Genomic DNA, 9,007 nt, shown 5'->3' on the forward strand with positions numbered 1-9,007 from the left:
TTTTTTTTTTAAATTAATTAATTAATTAATTTTTGGCTGTGTTTGGTCTTCGTTTCTGTGCTAGGGCTTTCTCTAGTTGCGGCAAGTGGGGGCCACTCTTCCTCATGGTGCGCGGACCTCTCACTATCGTGGCCTCTCTTGTTGCGGAGCACAGGCTCCAGACGCGCAGGCTCAGTAGTTGTGGCTCACAGGCCTAGTTGCTCCGCGGCATGTGGGATCTTCCCAGACCAGGGCTCGAACCCGTGTTCCCTGCATTAGTGGGCAGATTCTCAACCACTGCACCACCAGGGAATCCCCCTTACTGCTATTGATAATATAAACAACACTGCAGTGAACATACTCTCGTCTTTGAGCACACGTGAAAGTCTATCTGTTCTAGAAGTGGTCCGTTGTGCTCAAAAGCACACGTGTTTTCATTTAGGGACCCACTCCTCCAAACTGTCCTCCATGATGTGGAGGACAATTGTGTGTCCTCCCTAACTCCTCCTGGGAGCCTGGAACGAGGGTGCCAGCTTCCTACGTGATAGATGTCTGTTTAAGGAGTAAGCAGGACTGTTTTATACATCTGGCACCATAAAGTCTATGAAAATCTTAAGAGACGTGGAAACATACACACACACATACACACACACACACACACACACACACACACACAGACACAGACACTCCAAATTAAGGAAAGAATACTGCAAACTCAAAATGAATAAATATTTAATTCAATGGCCCCCAAACAGAGAGGCAGTCCTGCAGGGAGATAAAGAGTAAAGGCTGTGACAGGCAGGGACTGCCTTGCTGTCCTCTGCCCCACACTGTGTGACCTGGGGAAGCTGCTTAGGCTGTGTGAACCTGAACTGCTTCCACTGTAAGATGGAAACACAGGCAATTCCTACCACGTGGACTCCTAAGGATTAAAAGATAACACATATACATATAAGCACCTAGGAACATGCTTGATACATAAGAGGTCCCCTTGATTATGTATCATGATTATGATACATAATCATGTCACTTACTGATGCCCTATGTCAAGAAGGCACCCACAATTCATCTCATTATTATTTATAAATTATATATATGTGAACTGCGGGGTGCAGGTGCATTGAATGTCATGAGATGATGAGGTGGAGATCCCCGAGCAGGAAGAGAGCCCAGGGCCCTGAAATGGCCATGTGAGTGAGAAAGAAACAAGCTCGTGAAGATGGAGAGAAGGAGTTGATGGGGAAGTGAGAAAACTCATGTCCTGTTGCTCTTGCTGAATGTTCTCATTTAAAATAAGGGTGGGGACCAAAGCAACAAGGGCTTGGAGAGAGGCTCCCATCTGCGGAGACATACATGGAGGGAGCTCAAGGGTATGGCTGGTACTTCCAGTGACACTGAGTCCCACGTGGAGAAAGGCACTGCCTTTCAGTCTCCATCGGCTCTTCTATAACTCCATGGTGTCTGTGTGTCACTGACTTACATTTGATTCCTACTGCTCTGTGCCTGTCCCTCTAAAAACAAGCTCCTTGAGGGCAGCGATTTCTGCTCGTTTAAATCACTGGCGTGTCCTGGGTCTTAGGAGCGCTTGGCACATAGAAGGCTCTTAATAAACATTTGTTAAATGTGATTGAATGAAACAGGAAGTTTCATTTGGGGGCTAATATGTCTCTAACAACCTCTAACGCTTGCTAATCTCCCTTTTGAAACAAGAGACAGGAGTTCTCAGGCTCAGAATCTTCCGTGGCAAGAACTTAATAGCACCTTGCTTTGGTTTCTTTGTATTGATGATGGTCACCTGTCCTGGTGGCCACGGGGTTGCACACAACATAGCTGGTCAGGGTCCAGCTCTCCTCTCCCTCATGACGCTTGGTGTGATGGCAGCCCCAGCACATTTTGAAGGTAGCCAGGCCAGGTGACTTGCTTTGGCCAATGAGATGGGACCGGAGGTGACAGGTGTCCCTCGCAGGCAGGTCTTGAAGAGACAGTACGTGGTGTACAACGTGGCCTTCCTCGCCTCAGCGGTGGTGGGAGCAGACCATGGGGTTGGCTTCAGCCTGCATCTCTGGGTGACAGCGAGGGGCAGAGCTCCCTTGCTGACCACCTTTCCACGTGTATATAATGAGAGGAAGTGCCTTGTTGTAGTCAGCTACTGAATTTTGAGGTCTTTGTTGGCCCAGCATGACCCAGCCTGGTCTGTCTGGTATCAATTCTGCTGAAGGACAGGAAATGCCCGTGGAGTGGCCAGTGGGGAGGATGCAGGGATACAGGAGTCCCGGACTCCAGTTTCCTCCGTGGGCATGGCTCCTGCAGGGTCGCCCTGTCTCTTCAGATGTCCCAGGAGGGGTCTGGCCACCACATGAACTCAGAGGAGAGAAAAGAAGAAAGCCAGGGTGGCCCAGGTTGCCTCCTGACAGAGGATGGAGAAGGTCCAGCTGAGGGTGGAAAAACGGATCAGACTCCTAAGGGCAGGGACCCTGGCACAGTCAACCTCTGTAACCCTCCCTGAGTGTCTAAAGTGGAGCCTTGCCCATAACATCTTCCTGGTAAAGTTTGGGGATAGATGGATTAATTTTAAGCAAGAAGGCTAATGGAATGTTTAACATTGGGGGCCCTGAAAAGGGACAAACCTGGGCTCAAAACCTAGCTCCACAACGACCTGCACATGTGACTTCGAACATGCCCCTTCAGCAATCTGAGATGCAGTTTCCTCATCTCAAAAATAGGTATGCTCAATGTTCATAGCAACGCTATTTACAATAGCCAAGACATGGAAGCAACCTAAGTGCCCATCAACAGAGTAATGGATAAAGAAGATGTGGTACACACACACACAAACACACACACACACACACACACACACACACACACACACTGAAATATTACTCAGGCATAAAAAAGAATGAAATAATGCCATTTGCAGCAACCTGGATGCAACTAGAGATTATCACACTAAGTGAAGTAAGTCAGACAGAGAAAGACAAATATCATATGCTATCATTCATATGTGGAATCTAATTTTTAAAAAAAAGATACAAATGAACTTATTTACAAAACAGAAACAGACTTACAGATATCAAAAACAAACTTATGGTTATGAAGGGGGAAACGTGGTGGGGAGAGATAAATCAGGAGCTTGAGATGAACATACACATGCTACTATATATAAGATAGACAACCAAGAAAGACGTACTGTGTAGCACAGGGAACTCTACTCAATATTCTGTGATAACCTATATGAGAAAAGAATCTAAAAAAGAATGAATACACGTATATGTATAACCGAATCACTTTGCTGTACACCCAAAACTAATACAACATTGTAAATCAACTAGACTCCAATAATATTAAAATATTTAAAAAAGAAATATTTTTCAAAGCTATAGAGAAATAAATAGACATAGAGATAAAGATTTACTTAGCTGAAAAAAATGGGGACGATAGTAACATCTACTCATAAGATGGTAGTGAGAGTTACATGAAGGAACATGTGCAGATCGCTTCACTTAATACCAGATGCGGGTGAGCAAGGCCGGCTCTGCAGCCAGACACAGGTTTTAGTCCTAATCTGGTCACCCAGGTCAGTTATTTCTTCTCTGAAGCCCCTTCATTGCTAAATGGAAATAATGCTCTCAGGCTGGACATAAAGCACCTATCGCGGTGCCAGGGCGGTCAGCACTTTCCCCAATCACTCTTCCCCGGGGAATCCCATGGCATCCCAGCGGTCTCAGAACCAGAATGCCTGCAACACCCACCAGGGCCCGGATTCCAGCTCCCACTTCTTCAAAGTAGCAGCTCGTTATGACAAATGAAGCCGTGCAGGGGTGTTAATAGGGGGTAATGGGTTAATTTGTTACCTTTTCTGGGGTCAAATTTAGAACCTCTCTGTCATTGAGCGGGTCTCTAATGGTTTTGCTAGGGTCCTGTCAAAAGGCTGGTGTGGCGGGACAGGGTAGTTAATGGTGATCCATCTCTTGGGGCTCTTGGGATGAGGCTGACCATGATCCTTTCTTTTTTGCAATGGCCCTCGGTGCAGCTGTCCTAGAGATGTTGGCACTCACAGCCGGACAGCGAGCTGAGGGCTGGAGAATTCAGAGTGGGTGTGAGAGACTCTCAGGCCCAGAGAACTTACTCTTTGCTTCTACAGCTCTCCACCCCTAGCCCCAGCTGGAACCTCTTATCAACAGATCCTTTACAAGCTGCTATCAGTCTGATACCCAGATGTCCTGTCTTCCCCACATCTGGAAGTGGCTCTCTTTTCCAATAACATTTATCGAGCACCTACTATATACCCATGCACAGCACTTTCTCCAATGCCATTACATTCAGCCCTTCCAGGGACACTGTGAGTTATATATACGGCATCAACCCCATTTCCCAAACAAAGCATTGAGTTTTGGAGATAATAAATAAATTGCCCCAAATCAAGGGGACGATGATGTATGTTATCCAGGCTCAAAATCCAGTTCATCTTCCACCTCATTACCTTGCTGCCCTCGATGGTGCAGAAGGTAAAGAAAACCTGCAAGGGTGACAAACTAAATGTTCAACAAGAGCTTCGGGAAGAGAGGGGGGCAGGCTGTGACGGATGGGATCTCGGACACTGTCTGATGGTGATGGGAAGGGCGGTGCCGCTGAACAGACCTCTCCAGGGTTGCTGCCCAGACTCGCCATGTGGAGGGGTTTGGAAGCTGCTCAGCAGGCCTGAACCACCACAGCATGAGAGCTCCTCTCCAGAAAAGGAAATATCTGTTGCCCTTGGCAAGTGCAAGTGACACCCTAGAAAATGGGATTACCAAGCCCTAGAGCCCAACCCAGTAATTTCACGGGAAGTCAGTAGTTTCCCCATGGACCTGGGTGAGCTGCTGGGTGAGGACCTGGCCACCCATCCTGGGCTGCAGTAGGCCGTGGAGGCTGAAAGGGATGGGCCCTGCTCTGTTGCTCTGCTCTCCTTCTGAGGGGCACGGGAGGGTTCCCTGAGCACACAGCACTGGGGGGTTGGGAGCGGGGGCCCCGTCTCTGTTCACTGTGGTCACCCCAGCCTCCCCCTCTCCAGCCCAGTGCTGTGCCCGGCTCAGGGCCCCTTGGCAGCCCTCCTGGAAGGTTGCAGCTATACACCTAGCTTCTCTCCCAGCCTCCTTTTCTCCCACCCTCCCCTGCAAAGTTAGAGGATGCAGAGCCATGCAATGTGAGAAAGTTTTGAAGAATGACCCTGGAGCCATTTGGCCTGCAAAAGAGAAGACTTGGGGGGTATAATGCCACTCTCAAATCTCTGACAAAGGGGCAAACAGACTCTATGTGATCCTGGGAGGCAACGCCAGCGTTGATGGGCCAAGTATCAGGGATGCGGTGGAAGATGCGCTGGAATGAGAGGTTTCAGGTCTCCCTGAGCAGCACTGAGGCTGCCCCACTGCACTGGGCTTCCTTTCCACCTGTGAAGATTCGCTGGCACAGGGATGGTGGTAACTTTCCTATTAGACCCAGCAGCTTGGAGGGAGGTGTCAGGGAAGAGGGAGGCCACATCAGGGTTTGGAGGAAAGGAGTGCTATGATCCGTTCACAAGGGCTGGGGATGTGAGGGGACCTGTGCTCGGCACTTGCTGTCTCTGGGCCGGCACTGCTCTATGCACTGGAGAATTCTCCAAAATGGTGCATGAAATGGAATGGCTTTGCCTTGGATGTGCTGAGCTGCATCCGACCACGACAGTATGTCTTCTGACGCAAACTGCCAGGGCCCTGAGACCCCTCTCCTACAGGTGGGCTGGGAGCAAACTGGGAGCCTGCAGGGGGTCAAGTTACATGGTCTCCAGCCACGCAGGAGGATGTAAAACCCACATGCGTGTATATGACTGTCATCTATATGGAGAGAAATGCTCACAGGCTCCCTGATAGAATCTGAACGCAGTTTATTCATGTCACTTGACTTCAGGTACAGGAAGTACAGAGTGCCTTTAGACAAGCCCAGAATAATTAGAAGACAGAGGAAGAACGTGGACTTTGGCATCTGCCTCACCTAATTTTAAGTCCCAGTTTTGCCATATCTTGGAAGTGTGGCCTCTGTCACCCTCAAGACTCTCGTCTGTCCATGGGGCCCAGTGAAAGAACCTCCTACACAGCTTGATGTGGTGATTACACGAGGTGACACAGGGAAATCACTTTGCCCAGGGCCTGGTTCATGTCAGGCTTAACAAATGGTCGCTATGCTAATTAATATAGTTTTAATAAAATGCAGTCCCCTGGGAGCCTGATTGAGTGGAAGGATGGTAATAATTTGTAATCAGCCTGTCAGCAGTGTCTATGCAAGTGGCTACCTTCTGAAGAGTTCCAAATCACCTATTTCACGGAGCCATTGAGACGTCCTTCCTACAAACGTGATGGTGCTCTTGGGCTTAACCAAACTTCTCTCCAGAGGGGGAAGCAGTACACATCTCCTGATCACCTGCTCTGGACCAGGCACTCTCCCTTCCAGCCTCTCGTTAAGCCTCTCGAGGGCTGAGACAGAAGTGTTATCATCTCTGTTTTGCTGGTGAGGACACAGTGCTTTCCCTGGGGCTCCAGAGCTGGTAAGGGGCATGGCAGGGGTGCAAACCCAGTTTGTTTGATTCTCCATCCAAATCACTTCCCATGACCCACAGTTGCTTCTAGAGAGAGCCAGGGTGCCCCTGAGTCCAGGCTGTGCCCCAGAATCACCCCAGAATCTTAATCCGGGTGGTTTCCCCACTAGTCTGAGTCCCATAGATGGGACCGACAGGGGATCCCCACCCCTTGTACGTGGCGGCTTTTCTCGCTGAACACCAGAGCTGCTGGGAGTGGGTGAGCGGGGAAGGCAGCTTTGAAGTCTTCCCTCATGCTGAGCTGCAGAAAGCACTTGTTGTCTTATGCAGACAGCAGTTGAGGATATCAAAGGGAAGATGGGATGTTAAATTTTGAGTGATCAGTGTTTAATAGTCAGAGTTGTAAGCTGTCATGAGTGATGCTCCAGGAGGGATTCTGCGTGAATTACACGGTTTGCAATGCAATGTCTGGGGGAGGATCAGCCCTCCAGAGTCCCCGAGTGGAAGCTCTGGTGCAGGGCCCACACCCCACCATTCATGGACTTGTCTTGGGGGCTTGGCCAGAGCGTGGGCATGATTAGGGAAGAAAGGGTGAGGATACAGCCTCCCTCTGCCCCAGGAGCACCCCTTCCTGCCCTGATCCATTCATCCAGCAGATGCTTTCAGGGTAACTAGGTACAGATGGAGGTCCACATGGCCAAAAGAACCTACAGATCTAGCACTTGCCAGGAAACATCTATTTGATTTTTCACCAAAACGTCTCTGGAAAATACCAGCCTTGCCACAAGGCACCAAGGGAAGGGGTAAGTGTCACCTCTGTACTGAGGCAAGAGGCAATGTGGATTCCAGAGACAGTGATGCTGGGATGGAGGTGGTCTCTTACCCTGCAAGTAAGGCCAGGCAATGTACACTGGTTTTCCTTTCCCTTCTGGATATCCTAACATCAAGTGAGTTCTGTCATTTACTCAGATAGCTCAGAAGAGAGGAGAGAGAGACCATATCCCCTTGCCTTGTGACCAGCAGGCCCCAGCAGATCCAGAATAAGTCTTCCCAGGACCATGAGAAATGTACTGTCTACCATTGCAGACTGCCACCGCAGCAGAGAACATAGGCGTGAGTTCCAGGTCCAGGCCTGTTTCCTCTGGAGCTCACACTTTCTCAACAGGGAGGCTATGGACAAGGCCATGGGTGGGGAGGAGCTCTCCTTAAAAGCTTTTTTGGCTGGAGAGCAAGAGACAGGCAAAGGTGTCCCCCACTGGCAGTCTTCTTCTGTTGCCAAATTCGGGCATCACAGGAAAAACTAGAGAGGCTCAAGTGAGTACCAGGGGATCCAGCTGAGCCCAGGGTTGTGGAGGGAAGCAATTGGCACGAGGGCAAACCTGGAGCACCAGCCACCTGTGTCAGGCGGGGTTGCTGGACTGCCCGCGGGCACCCGCCATCTCCTCAGCAAAATGCAATTTCACAACTCTTTGGGGGATAAAAGATTTTATTTACTTCTTTTCCAAAGCTTTGGAATTCTTTCTGAACATCAAATAGCTTCTGGCAAACACATCCTGATGAGTAACACGGAGTGAAATAGAACCAGATGGGCACACACACTCCGGGCTGTGCACTGGAGGAGGAAGGGCAAATCCCATTTGGAATGAGGTCAGGCCCCGGGCCACAGGAAGCCCACTGGGAGGGGTTGCAGCCTTCCCCGGGGGCACTCAAGGTCCCCTGGACCTTGCCAGGAGACGGGGCCATGCCGCCTGCCGTCTGCCTTTGCTGGGAAGAGAAATGAGGAGAGGCCCCAGCAGCTGCAGCCTGGGAGTGCCCATCATGTCACCACTGGCAGCGATGGCCGTGAGGGGCCCTGGGGCAGGGACTGGGGCTGCGTGGTGGGGAGTTAGGATGCCTCGGTGTTGCATAGAATCCTGTAAAACCTGGTGAGGTGGGCTCAGCTAGCTGCCTAAACAATATCCATCTCCCCTTTCTTTCTTGCAAATGGAACCCCTGAATTTGTTCAAATCAGCTGAAGCACTACATTTCCCAGGCTCACTTTCAACCAGGGAGACCCTGTGACTCATCTGCCCAATGAAAGCCGCAAACGTCTGAAAGGGATGTCTGGAAAGCTTGCTTTTCTCCTTTTCTCCTTTTCTGCCCCTTCCTCCTTGCCACTTCCTTGATCTTGGACATGACCCTACACACCAAACATGGTGAACAAGATGGAGAAGCCCAGACTTCAGTGGCTTCATGGAGCCCCCTTACCTTGGACTCTGGCCCTCTGGACAAAATGTTTAATGAGAAAAATAAATCACTCTTCGATTAAGCAGGTGTTCTTTGGATTCTCCATGACACACAATCCAAAGCAAATCCCACACCAGGATTGGCAGCTCCAGCACTGTACAGGCTCCCAGGATTTGCTACTCTTTCCTCCTGGAGCTCAAATTCCTCTCCAGCTGCCATGGCGTCTCCCACAAGATATCATACCTCTGCAAC

This window comes from Balaenoptera borealis (genome assembly GCF_965194805.1).
Source record: "Balaenoptera borealis genome assembly, chromosome: 10".
NCBI lineage: Eukaryota > Metazoa > Chordata > Mammalia > Artiodactyla > Balaenopteridae > Balaenoptera > Balaenoptera borealis.